Genomic DNA, 22,823 nt, shown 5'->3' with positions numbered 1-22,823 from the left:
CTTGAGCTAGAGAAAGGAAAATCTAGGTGCACTGCCTAAATTTATACCGTTGGTATAGAATTATGGGTAAGTGTAGAGTTATGGGTAAGTTAATATTCTTCAGTAATTAATATAGAAGTGAAATGTTTTTCAGTGTGCAGTCATCATTTTAATGAGACAGTGTTGACTATGCCAATTTCTTTTTTGTTTGTGATTACACCTCACACCTCACCCATGGTTACTGCAAGATAACAACCTAGTGGAAAGCCAAGCAATTCCAGCTTTTGAACACTGGGAAGTATTTAATGTAATTATAGCTTCTTTTAAAACAACCAACAGCTTGGAAATATAGGAAAACTGCATAGTGGATTAACTGCTTGAATACTGCTGCTATGATTGTTTTTCCCATAATGAATGTCTTTTAAATAACGAAACTTTGTTATTGGCATGATAATCTAGTAAGGCATTAAACTTCAAGCCTGTTAACAGGGAGGATATTGTCTCATATTATATATAAACTACAGTTCGTGCATTACATTTTGTAATTTACAATTATTGTCTTCTATTGTCTACAAGCAATTACATTTACAGTAAGCAGGTTGTAACAACGGTACTAAGGCAGCCTTGCTTCCTATCAACGTGTGTCCTACATCACCTACAAAATCACCCCCACTAGCAAGGTTTCCTCTTAGACAGGTCCCTCTGCTGTTGTACCTGTAGTTGCCTCCCCCTGATCTTATTGACTTCCACCATAACATCCTCTTACCCTTTTCAGATCATCAGCTCACCTCCTGCAAAACCTCTCTGATGTATCCACCAGACTTACTGTAACACATTCATTATTCTATGTGATCTGTATCATGATTGTATTGCAGAAGCCGCACTGTAAACCTGATACTCTGAGGGCAACTACGACATATTTAAGCGGGATAAAAAATAACCTTCAATAAAACATGAGAGCAATGGAAACCTTTCATGATATATTACACACAAGAATAATAAGTAACAAATTCCTTTAAAATATTCTAAGGCCAAAGACCAGTCGGGTCAAGACCCTCCTGTGCTATGGGCTGTAAAAACATTTAGCAAATGACTGTTCTTTCCCCAAAGACTTAAGTAGATGAACCATTCAGCTGGGGGGAAAGGAGGAGGACATTATGCCACAGAAAGAGGCATATTAATGGGAGATGGTAACACAACTTCCAACATAAATAGTTCTTATTGAAATTATTTTTTAGTATCTTTGAAAGCCAACTGTTAGAAGTTCATGCTTGCGCTTGGACCTTGTCAGATAAACAAGTTTCAGACTCACCTTGTGAGTGTATTGCAATGAAAGAAGTAAATAAGTTATTTAACTAAGAAATAGTCTCACGTACAAATCATTCCAAGAAGTATTTTCCATGTTTACAAAAACTGATGACATTTTAAACAAACCTTCACTCAGATCATAAATGTCAATGATACTACCTTACAAGTAGCTATAAAGAGAGAAGGCTGGTGTTAGTATGTTGTGCATTCCTGGGGTTTTTTTTCAGTTTAATTTAAATGGTGCCTTGATAATTGTATTATTTGCTTTCAGCTTATTCAGAATTTCTTCTGTGGAAGAGGTATTGATTTTTGTATTAGTCAATGGACAGCCCAAGCAATGCCACAATACAAAACAATAACAAGCAGTAAAAGAACACAACGGAATAATGTTAATTTAAAACAGAAATGTGGGGTAAGTAGGGCAATGACAAAATCTAGCAGGGAACCAGCCGTTTGGGTTAAAACGAGAACGCGGCTATCTGCAACGGAAGAGGGAGCTCTCACCGCATCGGCCCCCGCCGGCCCGGGGAGGGGGCTTGCCTTTTCTAGCTGAGGCTGGGGGGGTGGTGGTGCCCATTCCCTCCCCCTTCATTTTCACTCCGGAATACGATTCAATGCAATTTTCATATTGCTCCTTGTAGAAAGCCATAGCAGAACGCTCCACAGCAAATTACAGTCAGATATGAGCAACGGATGAAACTCGGTAACATACCAAGTCTAGCTGTTACAGGGCTATTTTCCTGAGTTAGGAAGGCACTTTTTATCCCCATAGCAGTAAGTCTGTTTCTTCCTGTATTTGCACGAAACCCAAACACACTCAGAAAAGTACTACAGCATAGATAATAAGAAATACCAACTGTGTTTGTGACAAGGAAGAATGCAGACTGAAGGCTTGATGTAAAACTCACTGAATTTGATTAGAAGACTGACCTCACTGGGTTGAATGAAACAATGACAGTGTGATTTCGCAAACCACCTCAGAGTAGCTGTTACCCCTGTACATCACCCTTTCTTTTTTTAATAAGCTGTTCCATGTGACTTAGAAAGTAGTCAAAGATTAACATAGATAAATATCAATGTTTTATCCTCCATAAATAAACAGTTATGCCTAAGGTCTCAATTACAGGCACCCTACTGGTGTTCTTGTTTGTTTGCTTACTCATTTGTATTGTTTTGGAGAGAATTCTTTCCAAATAAGCATAAAAGAATGAAATACTCTGAAGATCGCCAGAAAGCTTCTAAATGCTTGGTGTAAAATTGACTCACAAGTTAGGGACATTAGAGGCTTGCTGTGACCTAGGTGTTGAGTGCCATTGTGAGATGTCCTAGGGGGTCTTTCCTAATCACCAGATACCTCTCCAGAAGGAGACTGGAATCATGCCCCATCATTCAGCAGTGTCTGCAGGACTGCTTACAAATCTGGAGCAGATCCTGAAATGAAACAATAACTTGCAGCAGCAACGGATCTATGGTATGTTTACCAGTTGAGCATCTGCTTAGTATTTTCTTCAACCAATGCCACCTGCTTACAGCATATCCAAGGACGTATTGGAATACAACAGAATACAGGTTCAATTACCACACTTGATTCTCTATTACATGAAGCATCCATTACTAACCTGTAAGGTCCCAGGGAAGGCAGGTGCACTATGTGCATCCATGCAGCAATCAACTTGTAAAAGACTGTAAAAAGTAACTGTTAAATAAGTCACTTATAAATACCCTTCCATACTGCACTCCACACTACTCACTTAAGGAGTTAGGTTTTAGGAATGTAATTTCAAAAGTAATTACAGGACTGAACATCTGCCCTAGAGGATGAATTCAGGAAACAGAGCCAGGGAGAATTTGGAACATTGCAAATAAGAACTTCTACATGTGCTGATAGGACTTATCTTTTCTGTATTTATATATATATATATATATATATAAAATTCATGTATACTAAAAAATTACACATTTATTAACACATTTATAAAGACACATATATCTCTATGGCTCCTTGCACTGATTCTTATGGCTTTTCCTCTGTTTAGTTTTACAAGAACTCTAACCAGCCATACAAGTTTCAGTATTATAGAAAATCCTACAAAACTAGGGAATCCACCACCTACAAAGATTTTGAATGCTGTAGTCATTCCCAGGGTTCTCCTTTTAGATGGACTAAAATTATGGAGGAATACAGAGTCCGTAACTTATGGGCCAGGTCCATTAGTTGGGAACGTATTATACTGAAAACTTCAGATTTTTTGAAGTCCTCCTCTAGGTTCAGCCTTCCACTATTTAGTTGCACTTTTCTGTTTTTTTCTTAGATGGATAGATTATTCTCTTTGTTGTTTTTGTTGTTATTCTGTTTCGCACGTGTTGCCACACATGACTAAGCACTCTGCAACTGCGCGCTCACTCCCCCCACCGTTGGATGGGGCAGGGGGTCAGATAGGTTGAGACAGAAAGCTGAATAGGTAAAGCAAAAGCCACGCATGCCAGAAGAGCAAAACAAGGAATTAATTCACTGCTTTCCCTCAGCAGGCAGGTGTTCAGCCATCTCCAGGAAAGCTGGGCTCCATCATGCCTAACGGTGACTTGGGAAGACAAACACAATAATGCCAAATGTCTCCATCTTCCTTCTTCTTCCCCCAGTTTATATACTCATTATGACATCATATGTATGGAATACCTCTTTGGCTGGTTTGGGTCACCTGTCCTGGCTGTGTCCCTTCCCAATCTCTTGTGCCTCTCCAGCCCTCTTGCTGGCTGGGCCTGAGAAACTGAAAGCTCCTTGACTTAGTGTAAACATCACCCAGCCAGAACTAAGCCCATCAGTGTGCTAGCAACATTGTTCTCACATCAAATCCAAAACACAGCACTGCAACAGCTACTATGAAGAAAATTAACTCTGTCTCAGCTGAAACCAGGACAGCATGCTTGCATCTGACTCATATATTGGTTCATCTTTTGAAATACTGTCCCATGTCACTGACATAAGTCTTTTGCATCTGGCACCTGTGCAGGTGCAAAGGTCCTTGCCAGTTTTTGAAAAATACAAAAGTTTATCAGGAAGCATGAATCCAAAAATAATTTTATCAGAACAGTATTGATTGTCGAGGTCTGAGTGGTATTACATAAAAAAGATGACACAGGGACCTCTGTAACACAGATTTGTTGTTCTTCTCTGGTCAGAACTCTAAGCATGGATCACTGATGTGATTTACACAGTACCTCCCTTCCATTACTTGCAGGACAGACACTAGTTCATACTTGTCTGAAGGTGTCTAAAGCTTTGACTTATAACAGCCATTCTGATTCCTCTGCCAGAACACGCAGTTTGCGGGGCCAGACTGCAATACTATGTTTCATCAGTGTATATTCAACTGTACCCAGTCTTTCATCCCTTAGTGGCTGGGCTACCAAACCCTTTCGAGAAACATACTTTGCTGTTGCATACTATGAGCAAAACTTACTTCTACTCATTATGTCTGGTAACAACTTTTTGGTGGTGCTTTGTAAAGTAGCAGGCAGTGTAATGCATGTGCTTTGTGAACTCTCGACCTACTGTGATCACCTTAAGGACCTCTACAAGAATGAAATACTCTGCTTTTATACTCAAATACTTGGATTCCCTTGTCATTTAATTTCTGACCTCTAAATAACACTGATCTGTGCCTACTAGATGCATGAGTTCCTTCAAGAGAAGATGTAGCAGAAATCTTGTAGGAATTACATGTTATCGTAAGTGTATGGGACAAATCCAGAAATACAAACACAGCTTGATTTACACATCTGTCTTTCTGTAACTTACATTTTTGTTCTTTCTCCACCCAAACTGAGTTTCTCCTTATTAGCTAAATCCACAGTACTTTAGCCAGATCTCTGTATTTATTTACCTCCACATTTGTAAGATTTTTTTTCTGCCCTGTACATCTTTTTTCTGTAATTAAGGTTTCAGTTCATTGTCACTGATTATGTGCCAAGCTGATAAGATTTCTTACAAATTGGCATTGCTTTCTGCAGTTTTACATCCTAACTCCTTAGAGGGTTATAACTTTTTTCACTCCCAGAAAATGGTCCTCCCATGTTCTTCATATTGTCTTATCAGTAGACTTACTACCTGATACTTCCTGGCAATCCATCCTGGGGACAACCTCAAGAAGCAGTTCTTTAAACACAATGTACCTAATTAACTCTCCCAATAACAAGTGGGTTAGCTATTCTAATGTCTTCCTTTGTCTTTCATGCATGCCCTTGTTAAGTCATTACCAAGCTCAGTAGAGGAGGTTTTACTATATCAATTATACTGGTTGGATATTCCATTAGCTGTATTTTTTACTTCCTTTATCAAGCATTCAGAAGTCATGGCACCCATGTGTTGCTTAGTTCAATTCCCAAGGAGATAATAGAAGACCAGCTGATACACAGAAGCCTAAAGGAGTCCCAGCTGAGTATTTGTAGCTGCAGACGCTACTATAATCTCAGCTGCCAGCATCAGTTATTGTTGCATGATGGTGCAATTGCACCACAGCTTTATTTTTCATCTCTAAAGGTAAAATATCATCTCTGTTACCTAGTAAGCATGTCAGAGACAAAATTCATGCTCTGAACACTGTCCGCAGACTCCATGTTCCTTCTTATGAGTATCTTGTAGGAACAAGTTAAAAAAAAGGGGGGGCGGGGAGGGGGAAGAATATTGCTAGGGATTGAGTTGTTATTATTAATACCTTGGGATTATATCATGTCCTTGGATGAGGGCTGGCTGTTGCAACAAATGTTCATTTAAGTGTACAGAAAGCCCCTCAAGCTCAGTGGGATTCTGGATTTCTCTTGTCTGCTGGCTGATGTTTCAAATCCTGCAGGATGTTTTTTTTTCTTCCTTTCATCACACAATCCTTTTCATTAAGGAAAGTAATTTTAGTTTCTGAGTCTCAAACATTTTGCAGTTTTATATGAGCTGATGTCTCCAGACCATAGAATAACAGATACCTGCGAGGCTCTTTATTTACATCAGGTTGCTTTACTAGCTGCAGAGGCTGGCCCGAGTGGATCAGCATATACTGCTTCCCCTGGCTTTCTTCTGCATAGGCAATTCTGTTTCAGACAGCCATCACTGCCTCCATATAGCCAACAAATGTTACCCAGCTTGGGATCTACCTTGGAAACAGCATCTCTCGCTTGACCCCTAGGTCCACAGCAAGCAACTCGGAGCTGAAACTCCTCTAGTTTCCCCTTTCAGTTAATTAGCAGTGTATCCAAGTGTGGTCTGTACGTAAGGCTGGCAATTAACAGCTGCTACTTTTAAGAAGACCCTAATTTCTGCTGTCACATTTGTAAATATATAATTACTTCTGTTGTAGTCTTATCCATTATGTTATTGACCTTCATTAGCAGGCTGTTAAAATTCCCTGTGTTAAATTGTACTTTAACCTTCTTTTTGTAAAGGATTTGCTCATTTTTTGCATAGTTTCCTCTTTACTGCTGAATCCATATATGGCACAGAAGTTGTCAAGGGATCTCCTGGGCAAGAAGTAGGGAAATTGATGACAGACTCCTAAATGTACACAAGTACAAACTCTACTTCCTATAGCAAGAGACTACAAAAAGTTTTCAAAGCTACATCTGGTCACAGGACTCAGCATAGTCATTGCTGCTGTCTCAGAAACATTGTTTTGATCCAGAGCATTTTTAAATGTTTTGTTTTGAGTGTTTTTTCTCTCTTTCTTTTTCTTTTTTTTTTTTTTTTTTTAATCCCAAGTGGCTTTTCTAAAAAGAAATCTGAGCCCTATACATGGAAACTGGCTAACGGTAGAAAAAATGATAAATAGAATTTGACCAGAAAATCCACTTTTAACATTCTCCCCTCACTCTATTTTCTTTCTTCTTTACAGTCTAAAGGAAGAGTCTGACTGATCTTTCATGAACTGTAGGGAAAACAGGAGAATCTTGAATAGAATTTATATAAAATATTCAATCCCCTCCTATGAGGACTTAAGAGGCATAGTTATTTAACTAGAAGATGGGAGACAGATATGAAAGGATATGTCTAGAGTTCCTTCAATGATTTAAGAAAGGCTTCCCTACTTAACAGGATAGTTAGCCTTTCTGCTGCTTGAACTAGAGGATATGAAAGGAAAAGTACCCAGTAAGCCTTAGGAAGCCAGGAATTATGAGGAGTTCCAGTGAAGAGCAGCTAGGAAATCAATAAAATGTTCCAGAAGTTCCTCCAAGCTACGAGAGGAAGGAAACTTCTGAGGGAAAAAAAAACCCAACAAAAAGCCCACCTCATGTCAGACCTCCGACAGGAGCCCCAAAAGATAGCAATACTGACTTCAGACTCTTCTGATTTCTACACCTAACTTCTTAATGGGAGAGAGAATTAATAGAATGGGAAAACCAGGAGTGCTTTCTCTGGGAGCATGAGGGCAGAGTCACACTTGGAGGTACTGAATTAGGCGCTGCTGCCATACATGTGCAACTCATACTTAGCACCACAGTCGTTACACCTCTGATCCGTCCCATGGCACCGGAGAGACCCAAGTGCTGAGCAGTGCTGAATGACGTTCATGGGCGATGGCGGTCACCCCACAGCATTCCTGATACCATCTCATTGTGGTTTGGGCTTGCAGGACCTCTTCCTCCAGATTTCGATTTCCTTCCTTAGCTCCAAGTGACCACCAGGAAAAAAAGGTCTTGTAGGATTCCCTAGGACTGGTGTGCAGGGTCAGCACTGAAGCCCAAGCTGTCGTGTGATTAATGGAAGGGCTGACCTCTGACCTGCCGAAAGGCAGTTTGGAGAGTGTGACCCACAGAAGGCAGCGTAGATGGCCCAGCTTTGTCAAAGGCTCTGCACCCTGGCAGTGAAATAAGTAATGTGGGAAAGGTGGCTTTAGGCATTTTAAATAAGTGAACAGTGCTGGAGCTCTGAAAACTGATTAAGCAAGTAGAACGCAGAGCTGAGTCACTCTGTATCTGTCCCTCTGTGTGCATATGTACATATATAGATACATATTTTTGTAAGCGTGTGCATGTATTTGAGCGAGGATATGGAAAAGAAACAAAGAGGCATACAGTTCCAAAAGCCACTGCAATAACAAATTGGGAGCTGAAGCTGTCGCATCATATGAAACAGACCCAGAGAACACATGAAGACGCAGTCATGGATATTTTAAAACTTCTCTTCAGTGTTTTGCTCACATTTGGTAGCATTTAATCTGATATCCTTTATGGCTTTTTTTTTTTTTCTTTTTTTTCCTGAAGCCAACATTCCCCTTTTGAAGCAATGTTTGATGAAAATGCAAAAATTCTTGGCTAGCAAAAGATTTTATTTTTTTAATCTCCCAAAGTCATATCATTCAGCTTCATGCAGTGAAAAAAATGCTGATGTTCTTCTGAATAAAAGGATTAGGAAGATTAAAACGCACACCATTGGACTTGGTGAAAAAGGCTCAAGTATGATACAGCCTTCTTCACAGCTTTGCCTTGAGGATCACAGCCGAAACCATTCTTGTCTTTACTTTCGGGTGGTTCAGAGAGATGCCGAGTCCAGATCCCCCGTATCGAGTTTTTTCAGAAAAGTTGCAGCAAAAAGGACATTGCAAATAGAGTGCTGCTGAGTGAATGATCAAATTTTATTTTATTTATTTATTTTTGTTATTACAGCCAGATGTTGCCTCAGGAAGTTGAAACAAGGAGTCAGGAACTGACAGCTTAATAATTAAATTGGGAAAGTTGGCAGGCCTCCTGCTACTTCCTCTAATACGTAGCATCTATGAATGAAAGTGTGCAGTATCCCAGTGGCTCTCCTTCCGAACTGGCTCATCTATTACCGGGTAATGATTTTCCGTCGAGGCACGGGGCCTATTATACCAGCTACATAAAGTTAAAAAGACATTATGAATAAAACGTTCACCGTGGCTTTTACCAACATTTCTACAGAAGACTGCCTAATGCTGACATGTGTTTATTACACTTAATAATGTTTACATAATTCTTCCTTGAGCTCATTACAGCTGTCAAAAATCTGAATCGAGTGTATTTTTGCACGTGTTTATCTCCCGAAGACCCTGCGGTCACTATGCTGGGACGCAGGCAGTCGCCAGCGGGCTGGAGGCCCCGCCGGCCGCTCGCAGCCAGCTGCCCGGCCCGGCCCGAGCATCACCGCACCTTCCTCCGCTCTCGGGGTTCCTTCCCCGGCCGGAAACCCAGCGTTTCCCACCGCACGCTGCCGGAGCCGCCCGTCGGGCCCGACGCCTGCGGGAGGCACGGGAGACGCGACGGCCCGGGCATCAGGCGGCCGGCACACCGGCCCCGAGGTGCGCCGGGCGGGGGCTCGGCCGAGAGTGCAACTTCCCCCGGGGGCTGCAGGAGCGCGGGTACAGCAGCGAGGCGGCTGCGGCGGGGGGGGGGGGCGGGGGCGAGGCCCGTCCTCTGCCCTGGCCCCCGGCGCTAGGCGGAATGGGGGACGGGGACGACGCCCCCCGGACCCGGGGGGACGACGCTCCGGAGGCGACTGACAGCTCCTGGGGAGCGGGGGGACGAGCCCAGCGGGCCGCCGTGCCCCCCCTCCCGCCCCGCCGCTGCCCACGCCGCCGCCCACGCCGCCGAGCCCCCGCCGGGCTTCGGGGGTGGGATAGCAGAGGGGGCCCTTCTGCCCGCTGCCCCCCCCGCCCGCGCGCGGCGAGGGGGCGCGCGAGCCCCCGGCGGCCCCGCCAGGGGGCGGGGCGGGGCGGGGCGGGGGGTCCGGGGCTGCCGCCGCCGCTGCCGGCTGCACTGGCGGGGCGGCGGCGGGAGCGGGAGGCTGCGGAGGTAACGCGAGCGGCGCCGGGGAGGGCTCCCTGCTGCCCGCCGCGGCCGGCGGCGGGGGGAGGCGGCGAGGGGAGGGGAGCGGAGCGGGGCGTGCCGCCGCCCCCCCCCCGCAGCCCGGCTGGCGCGGCGCTCGCGCCGCGGCCCCTTCCGCGCGTGTCCGCGCCCACGCGGGGCCCGCGCCGCCCCGGCCCAGCCGCGGCGGGTGCGGAGCGGGGCGGCCGCGCTGCGGCGGCGAGGCGGGTGCACGGGGCGGGTGCGCGTGTCTCCCGTGGGCGGCCGGCGGCGGCGCGGGCGCTGCCCCCTCTCCCTCGCAGACAAAAGCGCCCGGGACGGCGTCGCGCGGCGGTCCGGTGCGGCGAAGTCGCGCGCGGGAAGCGCCAAACTGCGCGGGACCCTGACGGCCCGGGGCGGGAGCCCCGCCGTGCGCTGCTGCCCCGCGTGCCGGCCTCTGCACAAACGGCGCTTGTTTTGGCCGAAAAATAATAATAATAAACCCGTGGTGTTTGCAGATGCGCTTAAAACAAGCGGATGGGCCTTGGCAGAGCTTGCCGTAAAAAGTGACTGGGAGCGTGAGGGCAGCGCCCCGCCGGCGGCGCGCCTCGCGGGATGACATTCCCGTGCGGGGACGGCCACCGCGGCGTGGCTCTTGGGCGGCCACTTACTCGTTCATCGTCGTGCGTGCCGAATAGTTCCGTAGTTCGGCAACTCGGTGGATAGCCGGGAAGGCGTGCGGGGGCGGCTCCGCGGGGAGTGACGCGCGGCTCAGGGCCGCCTGGCCGCGGGGTGTTGCTGGGGCGCGGGGGCTGCTTCGGGGTGAGCGGGGCTGGCCCTGCCGGGGCCCGCGGCGGCCCCGCCGGCTGCGGGTCAGTGATAGGCGTTTCACAAACACGGTGTGAAGGCTCGGCGCTGTGCGCGCGTACTGCGGGCTCTGGTGCAAGGGGGTGATAGGAATGCTGTTCATGCAGTTCTGATATTCTCCAGTGCTACGTTGTGGTGTGTATTTAGAGTGACAGCTCGGTCGTTTGAATCTGGCAGGATTTTGCTGGTTTTGATAGCGTTGCTATTTTGCCTTTGGCTGAGGCGTGCTTAATAGCATTTTTAGCAAGCGACATGTAACAAAATACAAAGGGGCTGAAGCGTAGGCAATAAATGCAGTCTAACTTCATCTTTGAAGACAGACAGGAAGCAATAGCATAGATTCTGAAAACAAAATATTTAATGGTGCAACACAAAATATTGCTGTCCAAGGACCGTGCTGGATCCAAAGAGTGCCCGACAGAACAGTACAGCAACAGCCCAAAGAGAGGAAATTCACTGAGACGGCTTTTTGGCTCTTACTCTTGGAGGAGTTCTCATGAGGAAGTTTAGCAAGTGTAGGTTAATTATATATGATGTTACGGTTAACTGAAGGAATTGAATACCTAGTGCAAGAGCCTATGCGTGTGGGAGAGGCTGATGTAAGGTAAAGTGGTGTCAGTGCAAATGGTGTCATTGGGGTAGAAGTTGCTATGTGGCCGTCACTTGTTTGCGGTTCTGGTTATGTTGTTTGGGAAGAGTTGGAAGCAAAACTGAAAAAAAACATTGCTCTTATTTTAAGAGCATCGAGAGTTGGTGTGTGTTTTGTTTTGTTTTTAACCAAGAAAGGTGGTTTTGTTTTAAAATGCTAATTAAATCTTTCTTTTATGAACTAAGCCCTGGGTAAGAGCTTGATGTGTCAGCATCTGTCTGTGTCTGATTTAATGATCAGAGAAGGTCGATCCTTAGATTTTTTTATGTGGGTAAGCTTCCAGCAAAATACTTTATGCTAGATAAAGGGTTGCAGGATTTGTCCTTGCATAGTAATGTCAGTGTTAGTAAATGAGAGTGGTTACTAGTATAGGATCTGCCTCGACCCAGGTTGTCATCATTCTGTGACTAAACATGCTCATGAAGAGTGCAAAGGCTGGCTCCAAAGCAGATGGTCGCATTTTGCATCTTTTCTGATTCTCTTCTGCACCTTCCTGCAGAGCTGAGGGGTCTTGCAGTCCGCTTGCATTTTCAGGCTACTTTGCCCCAATGGCAGTGTAGTAAAGAATCTGTTACACTTGAAAATCCGGTTCTCTCCAGGTAGAAGGAGTGACAACACCAAGGACTGTTTCATCATGATGACTTTTTGGTTTTCTGCTGAAGTAGGTTTGTTTATATTTGTAGTGAAAGTAATTTATTGATACTGGCTTGCTTCAGGGGTAATGGGTCTCTACTGTGGGCAAAGCGTAGAAGGCTCTGTATTCTCACGTACCCGCTTTTCTGTAGAGTGAAATAAGTTATTCTACCAAATTTCTGGTTATGAGGTGCCCACAGGTGTGTACAGTAGGAGTTTGAGCCAATGTGCCTGAAAGGGACCATCCGTTTTCATACTTGTGCCCATATGGATATGGTGGGAGAGGTATGCAGTATAAACACAGTCTCTGTTGACTTCTGTGGATTTACACATGTGTAAAATCAGAGTTGCAAGCAGGTTTAATACAATAATACTTGTATTTCTTTCTTGTGTGGAGCACCAGTATTTTCAAGACAAAGATCTATTTTTCCACTGCTTTGCACCCCAGCGCGTGGTTCTTCTGTATTATCAGTATTTTCAGTATCTTCAGTGTATTATCAGTAGCGATTTAAAAAGCTGCCACTCCACAGTGGTTTGCAGTACAAAGTCCAGCCAGTGTCATCCAACTGTTGTGAGCAGTTATGGTGTCCTTTTTGGCATAGTGGAAGTTTCTTCTAACTCTTCTGAACTAATAGTTACTTTATGCATGAGGCCTTAATATGTTCTTGCCTGTTTAATAACCTGTTGTTTCAGTAATATCTTGTAGCATCAAACTCTGATTACCCGCATGAAATCTGTTGTCTTTCAGTATCATTGACTCTCATTTATATATTAGGAGGAGACTGTAGTTATTAAAATTCCCTAATATAGCTTAGCTGTTCTTAATTATAATAATGGAGTCTATTAAAATGCATATTGTAGGTGCAAACTATTGTTAACGCTTAAGCAAGTCATTGGGGAAAAAATTACATAAAATTTTGCTTCTTTGTAGGATGTGTTCTAATTAAATATGATAGGAGACAGTCTTTGAGTCCTGAGATCCTGACGAAATGTCAGTTTCATCGTATTTCCCTCCTTCAAAGCAATGTGCAGTATTCTATATAAATACAGGAAAGCGTGGAGAATTTGTAGAATAGACATTTACCTGTAATTACAGAATCATGGAATGGTTTGGGTTGGAAGGGACCTTAAAGATCACCTAGTTCCAGCCCCCCTGCCACGAGCAGGGACACCTTCTATCCGACGAGGTTGCTCAAAGCCCCATCCAGCCTGGCCTGGAACACTTCCAGGGATGGGGCATCCACAGCTGCTCTGGGCAACCTGTTCCAGTGCCTCACCACCCTCACAGTGAAGAATTGCTTCCTTATATCTAATTTCAATCTACCCTCTTTCAGTTTAAAGCCATTACCCCTTGTCCTATCACTATATGCCTTTGTAAAAAGTATAAGGAACCCTTTTCTTTTTTTTTAGGAGCTACTCATGTTAGCGAAAGCAGAAAGACCTTCACTTGGTTAAATATTTATTTAGTTTGTTGGAGGTTTTAGATTTTTCTATGCCAGCCTAACTTCTCTCTGCTGTTCACCTCTTCCTTATATCCTGACACAACGAGCTTATTATTGTCAGCTTTGATTACAGCCATATATATTTCAGTAGTGCTTTATAGCAAGTCTGTAGGGCAGTAGATCCTACCATATCACAGATCTAATTTATGACTTTATTTTTCAGCCATTATGGCAAGTCTGCTGATCAGAATTAAAATTATTTAGATATAATTAAAATAGGCCAGTATTCATGAAATGTTGAAATGTGTATGAACTCATACAGTTTCCCTTTTCACTAGATTTTTTTTGGGGGGGTGGGGGGGCTATTTTTGTTTTTAATACGGAGTGCAAGCTGTTGCTAATTAGCATGGCGCTCGGTAGGTGGTCTCTATGTAAGCTAAATGGAGAGGATAGGCTGAAGGGGAAAAAACCCTCAAACCTGGAGAAGTAAAAGTGCCAGCCTTAGAGGTGTTAAAAAAGCTTTGCACACAGGGTGGGTTTTGTCCTCCCTGTTAGACCAGTGATGGCAAAACCTTTCCATGTTGTGTGTAAAACTTCAGACCTGAGTTAGTTGAATCCTGTGCCGATGTGTGTGTTTGGGCTGGTTGCAGGCAGAGGGGCCTCTCTTGTGAGACGCACTAGTTTCTCTGCTACTTCTTGTGCAGGGCTACAGCTTGTCTCCCGTTTAGTAGGCTGGCGTGGGGAGTTGATAGACAGCAGCGTGGGGCTGGAAGCACGTGCCTTTCCAGAGTTGCAGCAGGTTCACTGAGGAGGTGCCATGAACACTGCCACCATGCAACAGCTCCGGTGCGTTTGCCATGGCTTTTCTCTCATGGATGCAGAATATTACATACACCTATGTTTGTTACTATTATTAAATTGCTGAAGGCTTATTTACTTTGGTTATATCTGTAACATATATTCTGCATACGGTACACAGAGATGAGAGAGTAAGAGTGTGTGTGTGTGCGCGTGTGTGTGTGTGTATGTAGATATTTCCATGACTATTTTTGATTGTTAAAACACATTTTGTGTGATCAGGTGGAAATTATATGCCAGCTAAGGGGGCAGGTTTTGTACTTGCACACCCAGTAATCTTAAGGTCCAGGACTGCTGATTATTGCTGCAGTATTTGGTAGTCATGACTGTGGAGGTTTTAGTTCTTATCTAGGCAGTTATGAAAAAGCTGCTACATATTGCTGCTGCAGGGAGCAACGTAATAGAAGACAGGCTTTAAGTAAATGATACATAGAATCTTTATTAAACCCATTCTGGCATATGGGGAGCATCCTCAGAAGTTGTATAGAAAGCTGCCTTCCTTGGGTCTCTGAATGAAACCTGATTCACTCTCTGCAAGGACATGCCAGGCAATTAAGGTCACTCTCAGTAGCTCAGTACAGGTAACACATCTTCCTTTTCTCACATCTTCTTGTATCTGTTTTGACCTATGCCTAGATTCTCTGCAAATACTTTGGAATTTATGCTGTCAAGTGAGTGATATGTACTGCTCATTTATCAAAGTAATGCAGTAGATCCTATCTCAAAATAATGATTAGAAGTTCTTTTTCTTTAAGAGAGGATGCTTTAGCCCAAGGTATTGGTACACGCAAATATTTTAGCATTAGGTACTTTTTTGAAATTTAATTTAGCAGAAAACTTAGAAGTAACTAGTAAGAAAATCCTTCTTTTTAAAGGTTTCCATCTAGAGTTCAAAGAAAAGTCAAAGGAAGTTACAGATCATATGTCTTTTATTTTTTCTGGGGTCAGCTGCAGGAAGTTGTATAGCTACATTCTAAACCACATTCAGTTTGCTTTAAATGTAGATATTTCTTTGTTTGGTCACTGAAAAAAATGCTGTTCCACAGTGATCTGTGTTTAGGTGATCTGAGATGCCACTCATGAAGCAGTGCATTTTTCTGTTGAATGCTTCATGCTGCTCCTCTGAGGTCATCCTTAGAAGAGCTTGCTTTGAGATCAGGAAGGAAGGTAAGACTATGGTACTCTGTATGTCAAGGGGACCTGTAAAACAATGCTGTGTGATCAAGGTGAAATATGTTAAAGTCTTTGCATTTTCATAGTTTAAAGAGTTTTAACTCAGAGCAGCCACCTTGTTTCAGCCATCAGTAGATGTTAATATTTTAGCTAAAATACTTGTATTTAAAAATTAATCAGGAAAAGAAACAGAGCACTTCTCAGATTTAGTGTACTGATTTGCAAATTTACTGCTTAAGATGTGGCATATTGCCATCCTTTTCCATGCAGAATTTGGGTTCACCTCCGTGGCTGTAAGACCGTGCCTGGCTTCTTTTCTTTGTAAGTGTTTAATGAAAAATATTAGCTACAACATTGGCTTCTTGTCTATATTATATATTGCCCAAGGGATATTTGGTGTCCATCCATATCACGTGCTTTCTTCTAAGCCATTATTCTTAGGGTATGGGAACTGTAGGAGTAAAAGTGTATAGTGATTAAAAACCAACACTGAATCAGTCAGCAGTGTGCTGTTGCAGCAACGGGGACTAATAGCATGCTGATGTGTATTAGCAAGAGTGTGGCCACCTAGTTGAGGTGGGTGACTATTGCTCTTGACAATGCTGTTTCTGTGTCCTGTCTTTGGCCCCCGGTGCAAGCAAGGTAGGGACAAACTGGAGAGCCCAGAGGACGGCTGCTCAGGTGGTTGGGGGCTGAAGCACATGGTGTACAAGGAGATGTTGAGGGATCTGGGTTTGCCCAGGCTGGAGATTAGGGAATGAAGATGAATTGCTGCCTTCCATTTCCTGATGGGCTGTTACGGAACAGGGGGAGATGCTTTTCTCTGGAGCATGCAGAGAAAGGACAAGGTGCAATCATCACACACTGAAATAAGGAAATTCTGACTGGAAATAAGGAAAAAAATAGCAATGAAAATGGATAAGCTGTGACCTGGAGTCTGTGAAGGTTGTGGGATTTGCCTGTGGAGATTTAAACACTTGACTGGACAAGACTGAACAACTTGATCTAACTTTGAAATCGGCACTGCTTTGACTACTGGGAGTTGGAGGACATGGCCTCTAGAGGTCCTTTTCAGCCTAAATTATTCTGATTCTGTAAGAAGATTTCCCACAGAGAAAGTAAGTATCGTAAGAATTATGCTAAATAATCTTTAAATTATATTCTTAGAAGGGAAGAGCTATTTGTTTGCAGTATCAGAGGAGCCCATTGTGTAGTACTCATGGCCAACGTAATTTAGAATAAAGATAATTTTGTAAAGAGCATGTACAAAACGAACAAGTGTAAACTGTCTGTGGGGCAAAGTGCTTCTGCACCGTGCTGCTGCCATGCCTAGTTACAGTCTTGCTGCCACGTGTTGAGGAGAGCTCTGACAGATAAATGTAAGGCGTGTCAGGTGGTAGTTTTGGCTGCGGCTAGTGTAGGTAAGTTCTTCACAAATCTGGGCGGGTTTGTAACACATACTAAATTAGAAATGGCTGTTTGGTGTAATAAAAAAGTGCCTTTTTTTTTTTTTTTCTAGAGTGACTAATGAATCTCTCTAAGACTGATTGTTGACATGTGCTTTGGGCCTGGTGTGATGGGAGTACTCTGTTGATGTTGTTTGCTGTTGTTAGTTGTGGCGCCATGTTTGACCATTTGTGTTTTGTGATATACAGCTTGAATATAAGATGTGTTTTTTCTTAAAGAGTTGTTTCATGTTTCTCAGAACTAACTTTGTGTTAAGGCAGGCAAGATATCAGCACTTCTTGTCTTGGGTGTCTGTGTGAAGTCACAATGAATCAGAAATCCTGATAGGCTTGGCCTTAAGACTTTAGCTTTTCCTAAAAAAACTAATGATGACCAAATAGTCTATGGTATGTGAATTGTAGTTCTGCCGGCATTATTCGTTCAAGCAGTATCTCACTGAAATAGCATGAACTTTATATATTGAGGACTGTATTTTGAAATCGGAAAATTCAGTAGTGGAGAACAAGTTTATTTGTTACCTTGTATGACTGCGTGCATACATGTTTACTTACGGGAGAAGGAGGGAGGAATGTATCATAGAACAGTTCAGGCTGGAAGGGGCCTTTAAAAGTCATCTAGTCCAATCCTGCTGCAATGAGCAGGGACATCTTCAACTAGATCAGGTTGCTCAGAGCCCTGTCCAACCCGACCTTGAATGTTTCCAGGGATGGGTGTCTGAGCAACCTGTTCTGGTGTTTCACCACCCTTGTTGTTGTTGTTTTCTTTTTTTTACAACACCCCCCCCCCCCCCCCCCAAAAACCAAACCAAAACAAAACCACAACCAAACCCAACCCAAAACCCAACAACCAACCAAAACACAAAAACTCCCCAAACTACCAAAAACCCCAAAAGCATCCTACCCAACAAACCCTGCCCCCCCCCCCAACATTTTAAGACACAATTTTAGTTTTTCATAGGGGAGGCTCTTTTTGGAGGGCTCTGAGGGCCCACGCCAGCAGGTCACAGATAATGGTGGTAGAACTGCTCAGTTACCAACCCACCTGGGTCCCCAGCTCTTGTTGCACTGCCTCTGCCAACTGCCCTGCACTTCATCACCACGCTGCCCCGAGGGTTGCTCTGTCTGCAGTAACCCCCCTGCTCCCCCTCAGAACAATTATGTTTTTGCTTTTTAGCAGATGACATTAAATGCCTTTTACTGTTAACTGAGTTAAATATGCTAGCTGTGATTCAGGTTTAAAACCTGAGACTCTTGTTCAGCCTTTCAGAAAGACCGTTGGAGACAGTATGTATATAACCAGCAGCGGTGTAAGTAGATGCTATCAATCTAGGCTGCTGTTTTCTCTCTGTGGGCCAGATTGAGTGCGGCCTTTCTGCAGAGGTACAATGGGCTTGTATAAAAGCTTGAATGATTGCTGTTGGTGCTCTGTAAGATGCACAGGCTTCAGTGGCCTTTCTCTCCAGGGGCTGCCTACCTGTACTGGCCACAGGGTGGGAATCGAGGAGGCAACATTAAGGAGAGCAGGCTGTTGTTCGAAAGGGTATCAGGCAGGAGGTATGCTGTCTTGTACTCCCAACAGGGAAGGGAAGCTGCGGCTTTTTGCTCTGTCCTTCACCTTCCTTGAGTCCTGCTTTTGTATTTAATATTCTTAACAATATATTTTTATATAGGTATTTTTTTTAGCGTTGAGATTCAAGCTTCTCAACTCTAAGTAACCCTTCCAAAAGGGTGTGAGAGTGATCAGGAGTAATCAGGAGACGTTACGTTAGCAATTTTGAATCCCCTTTAGCTGCTCTGTGTATTTAAATCATACTCAGGATGTGTTTTCCAGCATTGTACATATATAAAAGGGAAAGGTGTTCTCTTTAATTTTTAAATGAAAGTTGAAATGCATGAGCTGTTGTTGAGGAAGCGTAATAAAAATGCCAACATCACTGGATTCAGATCAGAAATCTGGGAGCAGCTCTGCTGGTTCTAGCAAGACTGCAATATGGAAATAGCTTTGCTGAAAGTTCTGCAGATTTATACAAAATCAGGCTGGGGTTTTTTTGGTTGGTTTTTATGACTGATTTTAACAATGTTAAGTGTATATATTTGATTTAGAGCATTCCTGATTTGGGAAACCAGTAGAGAAGTGTTTTGAAAATAATATTATGAGTACTAAGGGCTGGACAGGCAGAGCATGTTGTTAGTGCAGCACCCATTGTTCTGTAGTGCTGCTGATGTGAGAGAGAAAAGCAAATTGTCTTTTGTGGCTGTAGTTTCTGCACTCTGGTAGACTCTGAGAACAGTCAATTCTCTGCTGAAGATGTAAAAGGGCAATACAGAGCAATTCCTCTTTTTTTTTCCCTTTTCCTTTTCTTTTTCTTTATTTTATTAATTTCTCGACTACTTTCTCACTTGTCCTCTTGTTGGGCAGTAGTGGGTTGGCAGAAACTGCCTAGTTAGATCAAAAGGTAGAGGTCATATTTCTGAAATCATATTTCCCTCTTTTTTTAAAAAGGGGTTGGACTTTTCTTGTGTTGATGGTTCAGCTGTCAAGGTATTTCTGCTGGTTTTTATTTTTCCAAAGTGAAGTTGAGTAAACTGGGGGAAGTTAGTTGTGTGTGCTCCGTGCTAGTGCAAACAGTTGACCAGCCCTGGAATTCCGTTGGGTGCTCACAGGGAGTTGTGGCATGGACAGCTCCTTCTTCCTTGAGCTGGAACTGAGGAGAGGTTCAGTGTTGCAACTGATAGGGATGCTGAGTGTGAAGAGGAAGAAAGGAAGCACGTCTTGAACCTGAGATGCTCACATTCAGAGCCTTTAGTGAAGCACCGCTCTGGTTTTGATTTCTCATTTGCGGGTATATGAGATAACATTAAGATCTTCCGTGATTATTCCCTGAGTATTATTGTTCTGGTGATGGGTAGGTTTGCCTTATTCCTTCAAAACTTCGCTTTGTAACTGTTCTTTCCCCTTACATTCTTCCAGCATGTCAAACTGGCTTAGGTGCATGAAGACTACGCTGGTGTCAAGCTCCCACTGACTGGCCTTCAGTTTTCAGGAGCAAAGGTACAGTTACAGGGTAAGTTAAAATCCACTCACAGAATCCCCTGAAGGAAACAAAGGCTTTAATTAGTGCCCTCTGCTTTGCATGGCAGTCTCTGGCACATTTCCTCCTTCAGAGTTGCTTGGTCCATGACAGCAGGCTATCAGCGATAGAGAAAGGGAAATCCAAAAGAGTGGGGTCACTTTGAAAATGTAGTGAAAAGTTAATGAATAGCACTTACAGGGAAAATACTGATGCAGGCTGTGTCAGGTAAGCACTTTAAAAGTGAAAAGTGCCCCCCTGTTGGTTTGTTCTCCTTTTAACTGATCTCTTTGAAAGTCTAATTGGAATCACAGTTGAACTACTGTGATAAAATATGTTTTTGGTAGATAAAGTTGAAATAATACACATTTAGCGATTGGGAGTGTTGCTGGAAATAGTAAGCTCATGTAGAAATGAACACAAATTTCCATTTCTTGTTTCATCCTAAGGGCAAAGTACCCTTGGTGCAAAGCCCAGGGGACCTATATAGTCATTAGCAGATGGAGGGGGACATTAATCTTCTACCCACAAATCTGCCCCAGCACATAAAGCAGGGAGCGTCTGTTGTAAGGATTGCTAGAGGTTGTACTAAACATGATAGTATAGTTTATAATCACAGTGCCAGCCACTCTTGCTGTTCATTGCTGTGTTCTCTTGGTACCCTGTGTCTTGTGATTTCGCTTTTTCTATCTGTGTATAATGGAGTAGTGACAGTGTTTCTGCTTCTTGAGATGCTGGCAGGAGCTTCTTCCAACACGCTTAAAATCTCTCTTGCTGTAAGCGCTAGAGTATGTTAGGATATACTTTAGGTGCTTTTTTGTGCATAGGGAGAAATGTATGATTTTTCTGTGTCATTCAGTCTTTCTCATTTGGCAGTAAGCTAGGAGACAGGCATGGTTAATGAGGTATCTCAGCAGTGCATTTTCATGGGAGCATAGTTTAAGGTTAGGAGTATGTCCAGTCTCCAAACTGCCTAGTGAGCATTCTGTATTTGGAAACAAATGCCAGCTGGCAGTGGTTAAGGAGTGCGTGCTTATTCTGCTCATGATAGCCAAAACATGCTCCCTGCTGTGTGCTTTTGGCAGCTTTGCACTGGCAATATGTCTCAAATGCCAGTTGCATGTCCTCCTTTCTTCCTCATAAGTGTGTCCCATAAGGCATGATTTAGCCTAAATAAAAATGTGCCTCTGTTAGACTTGGTAACATACGGAAAGAAAGAGACTGCTTGTTTTCAAAAATCAAAAGTCTTTCTGAAACACCTGTAGTACATTATTTCTACAGTGGAACTAGAAGGATGATTGTCATGTCTTCCTATACTCAGTGGCAAATTAGCCTTAAATTCCTGAAGATCTCATGAGTTTTGTGACACCAGTTCTTAGGCATACTACAGTGAAAATTTTCCGTAATTTATTCTCAGTGAGAGCACTGGCTGGAATTTCAGTCCTAAAGTGGCTGTATATTAAGTTTATTTGAAGTTCTAACTCAACCACAATGTAATTAATACATTTACCAGATAGGTAAAATTAATTGCGTTAATTTGTGGTCTGAACATAATTATCACCTCTTTTATTTCTTCCTATTTGTTGAATTGTTTTAAGTCAATAAATCTAAAGTAAGTGTTATATTTTATTGCAAAGGCATAATTACTTTTACAATCAAATGTTGCAAATGTGTTTAGCTGAATTATTTGAAACAGTTTGTGAGTTGTGGTACACAACGATACAAGTTCTAATAAATCTGGTCTACATTTCTTTGTCATTTTTACCTCCAGTAACAGCGTAACAGGTTAAAAAAAGCATCATTAAAAAAAAAATAAAAAAAATGGGGAAACAAAGCACTGAAGCTTTTCAATTCAATACTCCAACAACTGCTTTTAAGGTCAAGTCAACTATAGGGTGAGTAACCTGTGCTTAGAAGTTGGGTGTAGAAATACTTATGTATTTAAGCTCCATCACTTCTTTAAGGAGATCTCTCACTTTGTTTGAAGAAGATCTCGATACTTGGCAGGATGATAATTCTCAGTTTAAGTGCCTTTTTATTTTCTAAGTCAGTGAAATTCTGTTGAGATCTGATAAGATAATGGAAGTTTAAAAATCAGATTATCTCTCTAACGTGTTCATTAGGAAAAAGTTGTCACCTTGCCAAAATCACAAACGTTCCCAAAGCTGGGATCGCATAACTACTAAAGAAAGGAACAGTACCCGTTGGAAAATGCTAGGTTTTTTGGTTACCACGCTTCTGTGTATCTGTTGAAGCCTGGCTGTGGTAGCCGATTTAATGTTCCTGTTGCTCACTTTGCTTTCATAGTAAGTAAGAATAATCTGCATTTCCCAGGCAGGAGGTGAGAAAGGGGGTCTTACTGTGACCCTTTCCTTAAACCCATAAGCTTACCTCAGCAGCCTGGTATCACTGTCATATAACTTTCTGCCGAGAAGGACTTGTTTTCAGTTCTTGTTTAAAGTAACTTTCAGCAATTCAGTTGCTTTCAACAACTGATCTAAAGTGGCACAGGTTTCCTTCTAAGTTCTTTGTCACATCCATTATCCCGCTGTATTCTGGATATCCAAGGCCATGGGCATCTGTGTTCAGG

At 43.1% G+C, this 22,823-nt stretch overlaps 1 protein-coding gene and 1 long non-coding RNA gene across 7 annotated transcripts in view; one reads left to right on the top strand and one right to left on the bottom strand.

Moving 5' to 3' along the window:
* The window catches only part of LOC308062879, a 77,759-nt gene extending 61,250 nt beyond the window's left edge, over positions 1–16,509 (bottom strand). Inside the window, exons 1-2 of the long non-coding RNA XR_013927733.1 lie at positions 10,746–16,509; positions 6,165–9,147 (exon numbers count right to left, since the gene is read on the bottom strand). This is a non-coding gene — a long non-coding RNA (uncharacterized lncRNA). The remainder of the gene's footprint in view (positions 1–6,164; positions 9,148–10,745) is intronic.
* RARB (retinoic acid receptor beta) overlaps positions 9,141–22,823 on the top strand; it is a 334,649-nt gene continuing 320,966 nt past the window's right edge. The window contains exons 1-2 of one of the 6 annotated variants that reach the window (XM_080385078.1): positions 9,141–10,083; positions 20,134–20,214. The gene's annotated coding sequence lies outside the window, so the exon portion shown is untranslated. Of the gene's footprint in view, positions 10,084–16,680; positions 16,815–20,120; positions 20,228–21,846; positions 22,129–22,823 lie in introns of those variants that run through there. The other 5 variants (XM_080385069.1, XM_080385080.1, XM_080385070.1 and 2 more) reach the window with 5 other exon arrangements.

The sequence above is a fragment of the Falco punctatus genome (assembly GCF_963210335.1).
Source record: "Falco punctatus genome assembly, chromosome: 4".
Taxonomy (NCBI): Eukaryota; Metazoa; Chordata; class Aves; order Falconiformes; family Falconidae; genus Falco; species Falco punctatus.
This window is presented reverse-complemented; position numbering and strand designations above follow the sequence as displayed.